Raw genomic sequence first — 20,108 nt, forward strand, 5'->3', positions numbered from 1 at the left:
TCATGGCAGCCTCTCAAGCATCTAGTCAGGAAATCTGATTCACCATTTCTACAAAGATGCTAGTTCTAGCCATGCCTCAGATGCTTTTGGGTGAAAAGAAAGGTCAAAAGAAATAAACTCTGAGCTCTCCGCCTGCTTATCATCATGAGATTTTAGAAAAGGAACTGAAAACTTGTCATTCATAAATGCCATTCAGGAGGAAGCAGTTTACCCACACGACACTGCTATCTTCCCCTTGGTTAGTTTTCAGTCATTCTCCTGGCAGTAAGTAGACATCTCTCCACAGCCCACACACTACTTATACACTTTTATTGGACATGACTAAGAGTAGAATAGTTTCAATGCATTTGTAGCCACTGAAGGTGTTAGGCCATATTGACGACCCAGGCATCAATCACCAGTGCTTAATGCAACACAGAGCTTTCTCTTCCCAAACTCTTGTCAATTACAAACATCGACCATGTCTATGCCCACAAGAGAGATGGAGGTGATTTAGTCAAGATAACAGCTTGGGCATCTAGTTCACCATGAGAGATAGAACCACACTCAGATTGCCAGCATAGTCATAGCTAGCGGTATTACCACCCTAAAGAAAAGGTCTGCTCTGATTTTCCCAGAATCTCCTAAACAATCATACCAGCTCATCTGTGTCTCCAGCATCTGTAAATAGGAAAGGTTCCATTTCAATGAACCTCATAAAAGTGAACATTTTTGGAAGAATAGTAGATATGTATGTCTGCCTTTCCCAGTCAGTATGACAGGTATGAGGAAGAGGCTATGGGATGCTTTAGTCTGGAGAAATGAAGCATCCCTGATGTTTCCTTCCCTTCTGTTTTTCTGTCTTGAGTAGCATAGGGCAGCATCCTAAATTCAGGTTTCAGTATTATCGGAAAGAGTCTCCACAAACTCTTTGGCTTTCAGTTTTCTTGTCTTGAGTCTACTAATTAACCCAAGAAGGTAGTCTAAGAGCCCAGGAAGCACTCTTTTAGCTACACTACCATCAATGCCCATGTATGGAGGAGATGAAGCATGTGCCTCATGGATTTGGAGCCATTTCAATATGAATGTCCATGTTGATAATAATCATGGCAAGCGAGACAGAGGCAAAGTTCCATTTGTCTGTATTTACATTAGTTTTTATTGCACTTGGTCATAACTGTCTAGAAACAACCATTTCTTACAGTTTCTTCGTTTCCACTCTTTGCTTTTAGTAAATAGTTCTAGATTGTATATTAGGCGATTGATCCATTATGAGTTGGTTTTGATACAAGGTGAGGGATATAATTGATTTCATTGTTCTTAATATAGATTTTAATTTTCCCAACACCATTTATTGAAAAAGCTGTCCTTTCACCAGAGTATATTTCTGGTAGCTCTGTTGACAAGCAGCTGGCTTTAGTTGTAGTTTTATTTTTGAGATCCCTATTATTCTATAATGGTGCAAGGTTATGTCAATGTCAATATAATACAGATTTTTGTTTGTTTTACCATGTTTCTGGAGTATGTTTTGGAGTCAGGTATTGTGGTGCCTTTAGCTTAGTTCTTTTGTTTCAGATTGCTTTGTGTCTTAAAGGCCTTTTGTGCTTCCAGAAAGATTTTAGGATTGTTCTTATTTCTGAGAAAAGTTCCCATGGTAGTTTTATGGGGATTACACTGACTCAGTAATCACTTTGGGTACTGTCTTATGTACGGTTTCTACTGCTGTGATAAAACACCATGGACAAAAGCAACACAGGGAGGAAAGAGTTTATTTGGCTTATATATCCTGGGTGACATTTAATTGAGGGAAGCCAAGGCAGGAACTCAGGGCAGGAACCTGGAGGCAGAAACTGAAGCAGAGGCCATAGGGGAATGATGCTTACTGGTTTGCTCTTTGTAGCTTGCTCATACTACTCTCTTATACAATACAGGATCACCTGTGGAATGCCCCATTACTTGCCTGCAGGGCAGTCTTATGGAGGCATTCTTCTGAACTAAGATTTTCTCTTCCAAGTTATGTCTAGATTTGTGTTATATTGACATAAACCAACCAGTACGGGTACATTGTAACAACATTTGTCTTCCCAGTTCATGAACGTGCATGTATGTGTGTCATTTCCTTGATATGTGTGTGTGTGTGTGTGTGTGTGTGTGTGTGTGTGTGTGTCTTTTTCAGTTTCTTCATTTGTGTTACGAAATTTTCATTGTAACATCATTGGTTACAATTATTTTAGGTATTTTAATTATTTTATTTTTATAGCTATAAAGAATTCTTTCCCAACCAAATTGCTTATAGGTTAAAAGGCCGCTGACTTTTTTATATTGTCTTCATAGCCTGCAATTCTTTAATCAGTTCCAATAGTCTTTTGTAGTCTTAAATTTTTTTCTCTATGCATAAGTAACACCATCTGAGAACAGGAATAATTCTGAATTTGATGTTTGCAAGCCTCTTATTTCCTTCTTTTTCTTAAATGGCTTTGATAAAGGTTCCTGTATTATTCTGAATAAGATTAATGTATGTGAGCACTCTGTTTTAGAGAAATGCATTCATGTTTTCCTTATTCAGTATAGTGGTACCTGTAAGGTTGTTATATGGTACCTTTTTTGTCAAGATGTCACTTTTCTATAGACATTACTTTGAAGGATTTTATTTATTTATTTATTTATTTGTTTATTTATTTATTGTTTTTCGAGACAGGGTTTCTGTGTTCAACACCTTTGCCTGTCCTAGAATTAGCTCTCTAGACTAGGCTGGCCTTGAACTCACAGAGATCCATCTGCCTCTGCCTCCTGAGTACTGAGATTAAAGGAACATGCCACTACTGGCCGACATTAAAGGATTTTATAATGAAGACATGTTGGAGTCTATGATATACTTTTTCTCTTGCTATTTAGATGATCAGATGATTTTATCTTTTATTGTGTTGCTATGATGTATTATATCTATTAATATTATTCATTAATTTTTAAATAAAATTCATTAAATTTTAAATAACATTCAGTGGTCCAATTAAAATGGGTAAATAAATGATCACGTATTAGACACGTATCAATAGAAGGAATACAAAACAACAATAAATACATGTAAAATTCTCTCAATGTATTTTGCCATCAGGGAGATGTAAACCAAAACTATAATGAGATATCTCACTATGATCAGAATGGCTATAATTAAGATAAATATTAATAAAGATGAAAGAAGAAAAAATTCTAGTACTTAATAAAAATGTAGTGTGTAAGGTCAAAATAGGTATCCACCAGCTAGTGATGAAATAAATGAAATGTGTATTTTAAAAGAATATTATTTAACCAAAAGAAAAATGAAATTCTGTCAATTGTAGCAACATGAATATAACTGTAGGGAACATGCAAAGAAATATGCCTAAGAAAGAATACAAACTGCTGTTATCTCCTCTATATGTGTGGAAGTTACAAATAAGTCATCCTGAATGTTGATGGTAATTATTAGATGCTGGGAAGTGAGCTAAGGAATATTGATTAAAAGACATTGGCTATTTTATACCTAAATCCAGATAGGTATAAGTGTATTATTTTACAAAGACCTAAAAGAGGAGTGCAAAATTTCTATCCTCAAGGAATGAGGAGTAAGTTAGGCTTGGTGACCTACATCTATAATCCCCAAAATTGGAAAGCTGTGACAGAAAGATCAGTATTTATGTCTGACACACACAGACAGACCTTAACAAAACAGAAAAAAATGACAAAGAGAAGGAGGGGGGAATGAAAAATGTTAATTGTCTTGATTAAATTGGTGCACACTGTATGAATGTATTAAAATATCATAGTGTATCCAGTTAATATGTTCAGTTAATAACTGTTAAAATTAGAACATAAAATCTAGAAAAATATTTGAATAATCAACTAGGATTATAAGACATTTGAATCCCTTTTTGTTAAGTTAATGTAGCTAAATGATTTTCCCTTTAAAACTTCAAGAAACATTTAATGTAGCTTAGTTTTATCTTTTCTTCCTAACTAAGAATTTCACAAAGCTTACTTATGTGAAGAATTAAATTCATGAATCCTTCTATGCCTAATTTGTTCACAGCATTTTCATCCTTATACATAATCATGGTCTTACACTTGAGTTCTGAAATGATACACAGCATTTTACATGTTGAAAGTATTAATTCACTCTTGCATTCCCTACCTTCTCACCAGATGTCTAATTTTAACAGACTTTGTAGGTGGTGGGAACCCAGTGGAAACACATACTAGAAAACTAGTTTTTCTGAAGATGTCGAATTCTTGAGAAGAAAGATTGGGACTATAGCAACCAAAACAGCATCTGCTGGTATGAACCATTCAAGAGAAAAATGCAGTATCTTAGAAGACTAAGCTAGGTTTGGGGTTGCAGTCCCATGCCCCCCAATTGTCTTGGGTGATCTCCAAGCAAGAGAGCACCAGTTGAGATCAGTTCCTTGGTTTCTCTGATAGCATGGACATTAGACCAGACACTAAATGATGGTTACCAGGTGAAAAAAATCTGAAGCTCACTGAAAGATTAGTCTTCCATTGGACTGTCATTAGTCCAAAAGTCCAATCAGAAACATAATATGAATCTCTCTAAAGATTGTGGAAAAAGCAAGTGGCTTGCATGCTTCGTCTGATAGCCATGTGTTTGTGGTTTGCTTATTAGCAGCAATGGGTTTTGAACCAGGGCTTCTTGTTCTCTGTTGGCGTTTTGCTTGGTATTGGCAATGGGGATTAAACCAACATCTCTTGCACTCTTTACACAATATTTTCTCATGTTTCTTGAATACAAATTAGATGTAGTTTTAGAGACACTAGATTTTTAGAGTGATATAAAATCCCTGCTTGAAATTTCTGATGGTTAAAAGTCTTTAGCCACCACTGCCATTCTTTTTCTACAATTTCATTAGCAAGTTATCGTACCAGAGAGTTGGTGGAAAGTGGTGAGTGTCGAACTTTTGTTTCTCCAACTTTGCAGTGAAGGTATTTGTCACATACTAATACTATGTGATGGCCACGACAATCAGTCAAACAGCAGAGAAGCATTGGATGATGTGAAGCTTAAGAGAAAGTCATGCTGCTATTTTGTGGAAAAAGCGTCTTTGAAAGAATAAATCAAAATGGGAGGAAGAAATGTGTAGAGAAAACCAGAAATTTGTACTGCAGATGCTTGATAGACACAGGGAGAAGGCATGTAGCTATACAAGTTTGGGGTGGTGGTTAAGTGTGTATGTTTATCTTACTGGTTGTTGAATAAAGCACTGTTCAGCCAATGAGGCAGAAAGATAGGTGGGACTATGAGTCAAGGAAGATTCTGGGAAATGTAGTAAAGTCTTGTGATCAAGGCAGAAAGTGACATAGCCGGCAGACTCAGAATATAAGCAGGGACAAACAGGAAGTCTCTCCTTTCCTCTTCCTCCTGCTCTCTTCTCTAGAGCTGCCATGTGAGCCCAACAAGAGAGGATGCACGCCACTGGCATCCTCAATCAGGTAAGTCTTTATAAATATATAGATTATGGTTATGGTTGATACTTAAGACAGAGCTAGCAGAAAAGAAATCCTGGTCATCGTCCAAAAGCATTGTACCTAATATAAATCTCTGTGTGTTATTTGGGGCCCTAATGCGGTGGGTGGAAAGATTTATCATAACAGTTAAGGAATGGGATATAAGTATAGTAGTCATTGCCTAGAGACTGATATTGGGGTTTAGGTTGAAGATCAGTGACACAAAGAAGCCAGCCACTAGCTCTCATCTCTAGCTCAGGATGAAAGGGCTGATCCTCGAGCTCTTCACCAAGCCTCAAACTTCTGCTTCTCCTTAGTGGAGAATGAATATTCAATCCTCAATGTGACTGGAAAATGAATCCTGATAATACTGAAGACCCTGTTTTTTACTTTTGTACCCATCTAGTGCTGGAAATAAAGGCGGGAGATCTGTTAATTTTTTAGACTGATTCAATCTCATGTATCCCTGGGTGGCCTTGAACTCAGAGAGATCCGTTTACCTCTTAATCCTGAGTCCGAGGAGTAAAGGTGTGCACCACCACTTCCTAGCTTCTGGCTGCTGGGATTAAAGGTAAGTGCCTGGCTTCTATGGCTTATGGCTGACTTTGCTTTCTGAATCCTCAGGCAAGCTTTAATAAATCATAAATAATAGATCACCATAAGCTTTTAAAGTCACAGATGAAATATGATTACGATGGTGTTAGAGTAGATAGAGAATAGAAAGCCAAGTACTGAATCCTGCAACACCCCAGCATTTGCAAATCTAACAAGAGGAGCCAGCAAAGAAAAGCTTTTCTAATCAGTAGTGTGGTGTCAGAAAGGCAAACCAAAGGACAAAGTTTCAAGCAGGGAATGCCCACTGGTGCCAACAATGCTGTCAGTGAGAATGAAGAAATTCAGTAGTAATAAAAGCTAACATGTTTCTCACTGTCATCTGGCAAACATTATTTTGATGGTGTCCACGAATTATTCTGTTTAATCCTGACAGAACTCATGCTGTTATAGTGAAAATATTACACAAGATGGAATTATAGAAGAGAATATGTATAATATATCCTCTGTATTCTGTTCAACTACTGAAGGTGGAGAGAACTGAAGGCTTAATTGGAACTAGTTCAGTAGTCCATTGTGGAATGGAGTTATCATGAATAGAAAGGAGATAGTGAGAACTTATAGCTATGTGAGGTGTGCCCACATAGAGCTACTGTGTCTAAATGTAGAGATTTGCAAGATGACTGGTGTTATTAAAATAGCATTGGTACATCATTACCAACAGTTATTGAAGCGACTGTCTTTCCTATTGAATTACTCTAAGGACACATTTGTATTTTCAGTTTACATTTTAGTTCTCACTCAGAGTTCCAGGTTAATGTTTATTATGGACCAGATTAGCAAATCAATGAAAAAAGCTCATTTGGAAATGCTTTTTTAAATAAGGTTTGGATATTTATATCAAATTGCAAACATGATCAGAAGTTGCTCAAGATATAGAATCATATGAAGTGCTAGCTCTGAAACTGTTTAAAAATACTCATTTATTGGGGTTAGGAGGTGGCTCAGTCAGTTGACTGGCTGCAGCACAAGCATGAGGAGCCAAGTTTAGATTGCTGGCACCCAAGTAAAAGCTGAGTATGGTCACACACATTTATAACCTTGGTACATGGGAGGTAGAGATAGCAGTATGTCTAATAATCATTGGCCAGCCAGTCCAGTCAAGTGGTGAGTTATGGTTACATGTGACACCCCATCCTTAAAGGTTAGGTGGAAAGAATTAGTGGAATACACTCCAGGTCAACCCATGGCCTCCATGCACACACATGCATACTTGTACATAAACATGAAAACACATACATTACACAGAAAATGTTTTAAAATTTTCATTTATGGTATGTTGCTTCTATCTGTTTAAAATGAGGTTCAAAGCACCAAACCCTACATAGACCAGGCTGTATACAATAGAAATGAAGGAAAACAAATTTATTTATTTTGAGAAATCAAGAATTTGAGATATTTTATGGGTAATCTCTGCCACTTTAAATGGTAGCACTTATGGTAATTAATTAAAACTAATCCAACTATTATGACATTGCCCAATGTAAAAAGAACATTTGTTACATATGTCTGGCCCAAAGCCACTAATTTGTGACTTCTACTTTGCATAATGGCATGATAACTAGGAAAACAGAGGGTTCTTGGGGAAAAACCAAACCAGAAATCAAATAAACAAAAGGCTTTGACATAATTTATAAGATCTCTGGACAGAAAATTATAGCCAAAAAATTAAAGCCATTGGAGAACAAAATACTTGTATTTCAAGAACTTCAGTGAGAACAGAAATGAAAAGCTGGTATTGCTAGGAGTGATTACAGAGCAGTATGGAAAACTGCATTGCAAGAAAAACCCCGGGACATGGGGTGCTGTATAGATGAAGCACTGTTGTGAAGTTAATACACCTGCCCCTGATCTGAGGCAACAGCTGAGGTAACAGCCTTGAGCGGCAGCCACTGAAGTGGGAGGAAGTGAGGTCAGCTTATTCTAAGGGAAAGAGAATCTTCCAGTGTCAGGTAAATATTTTATGACTACTTGGCTCATCTCACAGCATACTGCCTAGTTCAAAAGAACCTATCCTAAGAGATGTTATTTGGAATATCATTTTATATAGACTCTTGGCAGTTGTGTCTGAAAAATAATGTTGTAATCTATCATTTAATCTTAAAGTGACTATTTGGTGTGACGGACAAGATCAAATAAAGGTCTTTTTTTCTTCCAAATTTATATAGTGCACACTTCTGGTAAGGTCTTTGGCATTTGACATGAAGGGTGTGTGGAACAGTGGTGTTAGCCACATACAGGCACCAGCTAATTCTTCAATGATTTGAATGTCAGCAAAATTATTTCTTTTGATCAACAATGGCAGCAGGCTCCTTTTGTATCTGGATATGGGGAATGAGACATCACTTATATACAGATGGGCCAGAGAAAGCTTGTGTGTCCTTCAAAAACCTGCCAAAAAGACAGCAGAGAGATTTTAGTGTACTGGTACCACAAATTATTTATCTGAGTGCTTGTAAGTAGGAAGGAAGCTAATCTGAGTATAGTCCATCAGTCCCTTGTTTGTCTATCAGTGTAAGTCCACAATGACTGCTTAATACATAGTTTGTAGATTAAATTAAATTATAACAATATAGGAAAAAGTGATAGAATTTCAATTAATTAAAAATTGACTATGAGTGAATAATTTTAAAGTTACCCCAATGAATCATTTCTTGATGTGTGTCTGTTTTGAACAGATGATTTTTCAGTCTTGTTACTTGATATTCACATGTAAATAATTTTAATAGGAACATAGCTCATTAATAAAATGTATATTAGTCCTGTAATCATAGACAGATCAGGTATCTGACATCTAGTATTGTGCTAATTGTGCTATGGAAATATTTAGTTTGCAAAGTAATAGTTCTTAGTCCTGACACTATACACATTGACCCATACAATTTAGAACACCTATCTCTATATCTCAAAGACCCATCGTGGTTTATAATGAGTAACATTATACCTTTCTCTCTCTCTCTCTCTCTCTCTCTCTCTCTCTCTCTCTCTCTCACACACACACACACACGCACACACACACACACTATATATATATATATATATATATATATATATTATATATAATATTATATATTGAGAGATTGGAACTCCTCTGGGTATTTCATACCTCATTGTTTATATCTTTAAAATTATATATATATATATATATATATATATATATATATATATATATATTTGCTTGGCCTGTGTTCTTATCTGTACATTACATGTGTCCAGTACCTGTGGAGGCCTAAGAGGGCATCAGATCCCCCTGCTGCTAGAGCTACAGACAGTTGTGAGCAGACATGTGGTTGCTGGACCCAGACCCCAGAGGGAAGCCAGTATGCTTTTAACTACTATGCCATGTGCACAGCCCTCATCATTTATGTCTTAATGAGAAGTTTAAATTGGTGGAACTATTAGCCTAGCAGAGCTTCTTTCTTTTTACCATAGACAGGTCACTGGCACTAAAAAGGGTATGACCAGACAAAGCATGCTGGAACTGAATTATTGGACCAGGAATCAGAGGCCAGAAAAGTAATTTGTCTAAGTTTACACAGTGAATTGATGGCAAGTCTGCAACTAGAATCCTTCATTGGTGTTACTAGCTTTTTACTGTATTAATAGACTTTCAAATCTACAATAGACTCTCAAAATGATATCCAGGAAATACTCAAGAACTACAAGTAAGATGATTTTTTTCTTCATCAGCTTAAAATACTACTCCTCCTTTTCCTTAATGAAGAAAAGAAAATAGACAATAAAATCAAATGTCATAAATCCAATGTTACTTTCAAACTATTTTTTTATCTGAAAGGCTGTTAAGATTCTGGTATTGCCGTCATTGGACGATAAATCCATTTTTCCACCCTGAGCCCCAGTAATCATTATGCTAGTAAATCCCACGGGTATTTGTCTTCTCTTCTCTCCTTCCCTCTGACTTGTGTGGTTGCAAACATAAACCTCACTGCAGATGCAGTAACACATGAAGAAGATGGCTTGCTGACTACTAGGAGACAAGGACTCAGGCAAATTATTGTAAGCAGGGTGGCTCGTTTAAATTCACAAAATGTCATTTAAGTTAAACTGGTTCCATTTATGACTGCTGTTCCAATGTTGCTATGTTTTAGCAAAACAATGTGAAATATGCAAAATGCAGTATCACAGATATATTGTTATGAAATATATGAAGTAATGACTCTTCAGGCTTAATTTTGACATTGATTAGACAAAACCCAATGCGTTAGTACAGACATAAAAACATCTCACCAGCACATCTGAATGTCTAAAATTGATAGAAACTTTGCTTATGCTAATTTTCATTAATCCTATGAAGCACTATATATTGTCCCATGCTTGACAAATACTTTTCACAAGTCCCACAGAGGAAGCAGCTTGCTGGATACTTCAGGCCTTGTTCATCATTGCCTATGTTACGTAGTCATCACCTAACTCACTTTTGTTATTGGCTCAGTGACTGTGGGAAGGGATTTTATAGAAAATTGTAGAGTATATGAGGACAGTACACAGACATACAGATACCTAAAGGACAAAAAATGACACATCTGGCTATTCAGGGTATCAGTATGGCAGTAGTGTTGGGCAGTGGGACATCAGTAACAGCAAAAGCCTCATAATGTGTTATGTTTTAGCATAGTTTCCACACACAAAAATTGAAAGCAAGAAAACAACAACTTAATTTAATATGAGTGTACAGTCTACAGACACAGCCAGTCATGAAAGAACAAACAGCAACAAACTGGGATTACATGGACAATAACAATTATAGTAGTGATATCAACCACTGGAGCACACTGAGGAAGAATTGACACAGAAGGCCTTTCAGAACTGACCTTAGCATCTACCTCCCTAATTCCAAACATGCTCTGCCTTCATCTGCTCCCACCAGAGCAGGCCTAGGAAAGGTTGGAGAGTTAACAGTGTCTTGAGAGTTGTAATCTCTTTACTTACTGACAAAGTTGCTTTTAGCTTGCCCATTACTTCCTAGTTCCGGTCAATTTATTCTTTAATCTCTTCAGGAAAAGAGAGCTAGGTAAGAATGAGAAGGGTAAAAATGCTGAAGAATAGACTCAGTCTTCTTCTCTAAAAAAACACTGCAACCCTGTTAGCTGAGAAACACACACCCCAACAGAAAAATTTAAAGCTGAAACAGTGAAAGAGACAATTGAATCAAGTGTGTGTGTGTGTGTGTGTGTGTGTGTGTGTGTGTGTGTGTGTGTGTGTGTGTGTGTGAATATGTGGGTGTGAGTGTGAGTGTACAGAATGGAGTTACCTAGATACCTTTTCTACTCTGAGATGTGGCGAATCTTCAGTTTACTGTCTCATCCTCAGTTCTTTGTGTCCTGGTTGACCTGCTTTTTCTTCATGGGCAATTCATCATGGCCAGATGGCATTTTCTATGAAGCCATTTCTTTCAGAGTATGTGTTCTATCATATTTCAGAATAGCGTCTACTTCAGAGAAACACTAATAATTCAGGGGAGGGGAGTAAAAGGCTAATCATGATTAACTCAAAAACTTTGAATAATACTTTAATATAGACAATAGAGATAAAACTGAAACTATGTATGAATCTGCACAAACTAATGTTGAAAAAAATAATGAAAAGTGATTTTTTTGTTTAGTTCCCCTAATTGTACTAGATTTTCTGGAAAAGAAATAAGCCAGGTCTCAGATTTTCCTATTTATTATTCCAACCTTCCAAAGGCAACTAGAATAGTAGAGAGGGAAATACACACAATGTGATTGTCCTGTAAACCCCTGGGCCATTTGTTTTATTTTTCTCTATGTTTCTTGGACATATCTGCTTGCCAGTGCAGATGCACCATTTAAAAACTATGTAAGAATTTTTCACATTCACAAGAAATATAAAGCTTTGTATAATAGCCACTCATAATACAATAATCTAGATGAAAATTACAAAATTTTTGCCTAAATTGCTTATTCTATTCTCATTTCCTCTTTCCCCCTTCTTCCTCTCACCCTTGCTGAGTTACTTCAAAGTGTACTGCAGGTGTCCCGGAGTGGCTGTTTATTCATCAGTACCTATGCATCCCTCCAACATGATCCTCTATAGCCCTTGTCATGCCTGATGAATTTAGTAATAATTTTCAAACACATATTAATATCTGCTGACTACTAAAATATCTTCAAGTATCTCCAATTGCTATTAATGGATTGTTCTGGAACATCTACTGAATTAAACACAGCATACCAAATTTGGATATCATAAATTGGAACAATGTTTCCTTCCATACTTAAAAAATCACATTGCCTTTCTGAATAAACATAGCTTGATAGTTTTCTCATGTTATCATTTATCTTTAGCTTTATCTTCTGCCACATGTTATAAAGGACTCACCGATATTGCCCACATTGTGTGAATTATGAAAAGCAGATGTCATGAAATCAGTATCACTCAATTCTAAAAACAATACAGAGACATTAACAATACCACTTTAGTAAGACATACAGATGAGAGAAATTTACTCTGTGAGGTCACATGCTGTCTGTATGATTCTCCTTTATCTACATCTAAACAATTTCTTGTCGAGTACTATAGAGTTAAAGTTGGAAAGTATCTGATTTTAAATGTAAGGAATAAAGTTCTAGAGATACCAGTTATGTGACATGCCTACTTACATAGTTACTTAGTACATAGTTTCTACACATGAAAGGCACTTAATGATCTAATGTCACCAAGAGGTCACAGGTAGGCATCACATCTTTAGCAGTATATATAAAGAGTGGTTTGCAGGACAACTTAAGGTTCATGACAATTTTCATTTTCATAATTACTCATTTTTATTTATATTATTTAGGTGATGTGATTAATGCAGTATAACATTTGATACTATTCTTTATTTTTATTAAAACATAGGTGAGTTCATTTAGAAATCCAATTTAGAGGATAAGACTACAGAATAATGTTATACAATATTAAATAGTGAAAGAAGGGAAAAAATAGGAGGATGAAAGAGAAGGATTCCTCAAAGAAGCTGTCTTAGGGTTAACTTGTGTTAACATAACTCACGCATGAAACAAACTGTATAGATTCATAATTATAATATGAGTATAACATAAGTACAAATTCATTCATTCTGGCTGGGAAATAAGAGCCATGGTGCTCTCATCTATGTGATGAGTGACTTATCTGCCTGTAGGCAGATCTTGAAATTAAAACAAGGAAAGCCATTTAAATGAGTCCAAGGTTTAATAACTTCAGGCAAAGTACATGGAGTTCATCCATCTTCAGAACAGCACTGGCCTTGACACTCACTGGGACCTTTACAGTGAAGTACTGCCATCTGAGCTCTCATATTACTTAAACTTTACAAGATGGCCAATTCACTCTTCTGCTTGACTACTTCTGCTCACATTCAATACTGTAAAGTCACATCTGACCAGATATTCTGCCCTTTAAAGAATTATTAACTGTGTTTGCACCAAGCCCTTATGCCATGGATATAGAATATAACTCAGTGATGTTACTTTCACTACTCCTATGTCTAATTCATGGTAGACTCCAAATAATGGCAGTATTGGCTTCTAGGGACTTTGCCTAAATTTCTGTCCTTTTGCTCATTGTACACAATTTCTTACATATTACTTACTACTTTGCTCTCTCTCAAAACAGATAAAATTTTGTACATATAATGATGTGGAATCTATGAAATCCCTGAAATGAAGACCACCACATAACCCCTTTAATAGCCTCCACCCCAGCCCTGGTGCCTATCCTGTCCCACCTTTAGACCTGCACTCCCCAGTCACTTCATGTAATCTCCAGACCCTCTCTGCCAAGCAGTTGCTTAGGCATTAGAACAGGACACAGATTCTGTAGGAGAGTCTGTTTCAACTCCTGGTGGTCTGGCTTTGGCTATGGCCCCTGAAGAATTTTCCAAGACACCCAGTGCTCTAGACAGTCTTATGTTTTAGCTAGGTAGGTTAAAATATCATTAAAAAGACAACCAGCATGGACTGAAGAGATGGCTCAGTGGCTAAGAGAATGTACTGATCTTCCAGAGGCTCTGAGTTGAGTCTCAGCACCCACATCATGGGTTCACAACAACCTGTAACTCCAGCTCCAGGGAATCTGACACCTCTGGTCTCTGTGGGCACTATACATACACATAAGTAAAAACAATAAAAAACCTAACATTTTAAATTCAGAGAAATTACAGTTCTTTCATCTAATGGCGTATTACTGAACAAGAGACAAAGAATAAACTCCCGTTGTGTATAGCAACAAAGATCCATCTTAGATACACCATGCTACAACAAAGAAGCCTGACTCAAAAGACCACATGCCCATATAATCCCATCTCTATATTGTTTTGGAAAGACAAGGATGTCAGGACAGATATTAATTATTATCACTATGTGCACTATTGATTCATAACTATTGAACTCACAGTAGTTAAGTCATCCGCATCTATGTGCCGTCACACCACTGCCCTGGAAATAAAATGAGTAGAAATAGTAGATGAACACATCATCTTCCTAGAGCTTTCCCCTAGTGGGGCTATGAATTAAATCACCATATAAACATGAAACTGTTATTTGTTTAGGAAACAACATAAATGAGAGACTAGAAAAGAGATCCAGCACCCAGTTAGAGAATTCTTATAAATTTGGTACAGGAATCTCAAACTGCCATCTGTGAAGTGGTATAATCCAACAGCACAAATTTGGGCACAAGAACTCTGTGTTCTGAGCTTTTGTCCAGGGCTGAACTTGGATCAACCAGTGATGTCCTTATTTGCTCTGTAACTAGAAATTACACAGTGACTCACTAACTTCCCAGAAGTGTTCATGGGTCAATCTTGAATGACCTCCTTTGCATGGTGGGAACTGAATCCCAGAAAACTGTACACAAAGAAACTCACCCTAACTAAATAAATACTTCTCCCAAATGAAGACAGCCCATCTTGTGGGAGAAGACCTGTTGTCTTCCATGGCAAGTTGAGCTCTAAGCAATGTCTATCCCATTGCATTCCTGCAGTATACCCACAAAATAATCTTTCTATCCCAGTCTACAAAATGAATTCATTCACAGCCTGAGAATCTTGTCACTGCTACCATGGTGACTGAATTAGGAGTTCACAACAATATATTATGACAGTTGTCCTTTTATTTGTATTGAAGAAAAAGTGTATAGGTAGTGTTCCATGATCCATCAAACTTGGAGACCTTGAACATAGTGTCTCCTGCTTCCTTATCCCTCCTCAGTAGCTCGCTGATGTGTGCTAATATGTTACAAAATAAGGACTTCTAGAATCTCCACAGTGATTAAAAGTAAATATATTTGGTTGCGAAATAATTTTACTATTATCATCTCACAGAATTATTTTGTAAAGAGACACAGGGCTACTTCTCACCATGTGTGCTCAGTTGCTTTAACTTTCCTCACTAATGTGTTATTAGCAGTCATAGAAGGAAGAAAGGGACAATTGTGTCTCCTTCATATGTCCCTGATTTTTGGTCCCTGAATGGGAGAAGTGTGTTCTCTTCAAACTCATCTCTAATAAACATTTCCTACTTGGCAGGAATTTTAGCCCAATCTAATGATATTGCTGAAAAAATGTTATCCTACCTTAATGTTCTTGTTGTGGAATGACAGAGAAACCCCGATTCCTAATAGCAGGTGTGTTGTTATATCAGCTGGATAGAGCAGGTGGGTAAACACACTGGTAGTGCTGAATGCAAAGATTCTTGTGGGATGAAGGGGAGGAGCAGAGTAGATGGGGAGCAGCAGGAGTGATCCATGGAGGGCTTAGTTTAGAACAAGAGAAACTGTTCTGAATCTATTATTTGCATATTTACTATTTAATTCAAATAAAACATCTTGATATGACTAGAATCCACTTAATAACAGCAAAAGAAGGAAAAAGTTACAGTACTTACTAAAATATTGTTTTATTCTCATCATGACCAACTTTTGGTTTCCTTTCAAAGTTTGTCTTTTTCTTTTTCCTAACCCCTTTATTTTAGTTTCACTTGAGCTGAAAATTGTTCTCTTCAAAATGAAATTGCTTTTTTTTTTTCACAAACATTGCCACCATTTCAATTTTTCAATCCCTGTAGTGAGGACACATACACAGACACATACAGACAGACACATAGGTACACACACACACACACACACACACACACACACACGCCTACAGACATATTCAGGCACAGATGCCTGGATGTTTTCTTTACCCAATGTGGTGTCATATTTACATGATCCCATTTTAGAAAAAATCAAATAATATCATAGCTACAACTTCCCTCATTGATTTCCTCAGAGTACCTGTGTAATATGGCCAAGATAATTTTTAAGTCAATGGGCAATCATTACAGAATTTAAATGGGAGTCAGAAAGAAGAGTCAGTGTCCGGAGATTACAAAGAAGAAAATTAATTACAAACAAACGGATAAGCTACAGTTTGGAACACACCATATCATGTGTTTAATCACAACACTGATCTGAAGGTCTCTTTTGACAAGGAAAATGGTTGTTAGTGAATTTCTTCTAAATGTAAAATACAAATCAGTGTGAAGTTTGCTTTGATCTAGTGTTTAAGACTGAATTCTTCTTCACGTGTTTATCTGTTTTATGTTTTCATTTTTGCCTTTTAAACAGGCATGCTGTGTCTGTAACATTGTGTTTTTTCACTGCAGTAAGTACTGATCAGTTAGGGGAACTGTTTCAGTCATTGGGTAGTTACTTAAAAGCATTCCACGTAAAGGAATTCTAAAGCTGCTGTAAAAAGGACTGAACCATACAGGTCAGAGTAAGTGTGGCCAGACAAGACTGACTCAAAGGTCAGCTAGCCACTCTCACTTCTATGGCATTTTGTGGCCTTTGGTGTTCCAGACTGGTCTACACTTCAAAAAGCTCTAAAGTGCATGACTTGGGTTTCAAATTATTTGAAAGGAGAAAATAGATGGGTTCACGTATTTCTGTTTTACTTGTACTTTTAATCTGTATAGCTACAGAAACCTTTCTGAAATCCAGGTTGCCACTGTGACAAGTTACTTGTAGAGAATAAAATAAAATGTATACCCTTAATGATGCATATGAGAAATGTATTCCCAATCAGGCTCAGCCCTCTGTTCTTTACAGGTTGAAATTTGGCCCAAAGAACAGTAAATAATTTAGGCTGATGTAAAGTAACTGGCTGGCTGATGATCTGGGATTGAATAAACTTTATGAAGCTATTCAATAATTAAAAAATAAAGTGGGATTATAGGCTATTTTTCAATAATAAATATTATCTATATCTCATTAATAGTCTTCATATAATATAATGCAAATATCACATGAAAGCAAATAAAGTGTTGGAAAAAGAACAAATCAAAAGAAAGAGGAAACTATCTCTAATCCCATTTCAGCATGGCTAAACATGGAATCAGCCTCAGTGAAGTTGGGAGACAATATTTTATGCAAGTTATAAACTTGGGTTTGGGAATGAGGCAGACCTAGAGGAAAATCTAGTTTATGATTTCTAGCTGAACTTAGTCAGGGAGTACATGCACTCATTTACCACATAATTAAAATAATCCTCACTACTCCAAGAGGTTGCTTTGAATGCCAGATGGAGTCACATAACTGGCCTGAGGTGGCATGTAAAATAATGGAATTGTTTTGACTTTCCTTTTAATTATTATGACAGTGAGTGTCCTGTTGCAGTTTTCAATGATGTCCTGTGTTGTCTTAAGTTCCTGGAAGGAAATGTTATGGAGCAAATTAAAGACATTTGATGGATCAGGACATGTTTTTGATACATTTCAATGGAATGTCAAGAGAAAGATGACAATTTAAAGGAATTAGTATGGAAGGACTGAGGAAAGGTATAGTGGGTAAAGCAAGCAAGAAGACCCAAGTCCAAACCCCAGAACTCACATAAAGCAGGATGCGGTCATGCATGTCTGCAGTCCCACTCTTCCTACTATTATATGGAAGGTGCTGAGGCAAGAGAATCCCTGGAGTTTGGGAGTCAGCTAGGTTTGTATATTCAGTGTGGGACAACAAAAAGACCTTGTTTTAAACAAATGTGAAGCTGTTGTCTGCCTTGTGTGCATATGCTGTTTCACATGTGTATGTCTAAACTCTAAAACTCTAATTGTAAACACAAACACACCCACACCCACACCCACACCCACCCCCCCCCACACACTTTAGAAAACCTGGGAGAAGAAATCTTCCAACCCATCTCCTATTTTCCCATTTTTTGGGTCCTCATTGTCCCTGAAAGACATTGAGGTCACTGTTGGTCCTATGACTTTGTTGGAGGAGTTATTTGCTTAGCCTAATGCATTTAACTTGTCTAGTAGGCCCTTAAAAACCATTTCAAATGAATCTTCCCCTTGCATACTTCCCGAAAAAGAGTCTTCTTTGCTTTACTGGTGGTGTGATAGCAGCTAATGGAAACTATCATTATTTAAATACTGCCGAGTATTATACTTCATGCTTTATCTTCCCTAAAGAGTTATGAGTTAACATAGTATATCCCTCATGTCCAATGAACCTTTCCGAATAGAAAGTGTTCATGGATGGAATTCAATGATTTGTAGTCAATTAATTAATTTTATTTTTGCTAAAATTTTCTAAAAGTTTCTGAATCAAAGATGCTCACAGTTGTAAGATGCAACATCTTTTCTGATGTGTCAATCAAGTATACAAATGTGTAAATTTTGCAACTAATAAAATATGAAAAAAAATATCCTAAATGGTGACTCATAGTAGGATGCTTTAACCAGCAAGTCATAGGAGGTTCAAATCATAATGAATCAAACACTAAAAACTAAAATTTATAGATAACAATTTTTTATCTGTGGGTTTGGTTAATTCAATGATTCAGAATCATTGGTATCTTGGTTATTTAACATACTTCTTTGGAGCATTAGCTTTTTTCCCCATACTTTCAAAAATGTAGCTCTACTTTGCATCCATATCTCCAGGCAACACTGGCTCACAATATCCTACAATGCATGTGGATTTTTCATGACTATTTATCATTGGACTACCATTCTTAAAACTTACCCCAGTTGACTAGTCTTCATGCTTCTTTGGCCAGAGTTAGTCCGCATAACTTTTCCAAGTCAGTCCTGGGTGGAAGAGATGAAACATCTTGTTGGATATAGTGGTTCACATTTCAAACCACTGGTGTGGGGATAGGGTGTCTTTCCCAGAACATAGGCATTTGAGAGAAATAACTCTGCAACACTAAATTGCTGCTAACCAGAAAGGAGTATCAAATTCAGAAGGTAACCACCTTCTATGCTGTATGTGGACATACATTTTTGCTATATCTATACTTTTCTAGTCAGTTTTGTGCTGATGTAAAATGTTTGGTCTTTGTGTCTTTGCTATTCAATCTTTGTAATTAAAATGTTCTTATTTTTAATTTGAAGTTTTTTTATTTTTTGTCTTCATGATTAGTGACCACAACATTCATCAATTACTACTTTATTTTTAGAAACCTCTCAGATCACAGGATGGAGTATTCATTGAATTGATTAAAAATAGAAAAGATGGGTACTTCATAGCTGTCACATTTGTAGCTAATGCTAACTATTTTTCTTAATCTACTAAACCTTCCACTCTGGAGAGGAATGAATATTTTAGCTTGATGATGGGGAGCAATATTTCTGTACAAGGTAGCAACAAGGTTGCTAGTTTACAGGGTGTATCGTTGCTAGAACAGGCTGGGTAATAACAGTAATAAAAGTCAGGGAGGAAGATGTGCCTAGTAGAGACTGTTTTAGTAGCCATTAAGAGCCATTAGTCTTGGCATTAAATATATGTCAGAAGAATAAATGAATTATACCTGCACTAACAAATGCCAGCCATGGTCTAAATGAAATGGCTAGTGTCAATGTCATGCTCTAAGGATTTAAAGGGTTATATTTATATATGAATTAAATAGATGTTATAAAATATCCACACATAATGTAAGAGTTATATCCAGTGAACTTTTGTGGGTGCTCTGGGAATGTGAAATAGTAACCAATGAGGTCAGAAAATGA

General features: G+C 36.5%; 1 protein-coding gene across 2 annotated transcripts in view; it reads right to left on the reverse strand.

Moving 5' to 3' along the window:
* The window catches only part of B3galt1 (beta-1,3-galactosyltransferase 1), a 541,119-nt gene that overhangs the window by 219,257 nt on the left and 301,754 nt on the right, over positions 1 to 20,108 (reverse strand). For both annotated transcript variants that reach the window (XM_035446703.1, XM_027420257.2), the window contains exon 3: positions 19,123 to 19,187. The gene's annotated coding sequence lies outside the window, so the exon portion shown is untranslated. The remainder of the gene's footprint in view (positions 1 to 19,122; positions 19,188 to 20,108) is intronic.

This window comes from Cricetulus griseus, chromosome 6 (genome assembly GCF_003668045.3).
Source record: "Cricetulus griseus strain 17A/GY chromosome 6, alternate assembly CriGri-PICRH-1.0, whole genome shotgun sequence".
NCBI lineage: Eukaryota > Metazoa > Chordata > Mammalia > Rodentia > Cricetidae > Cricetulus > Cricetulus griseus.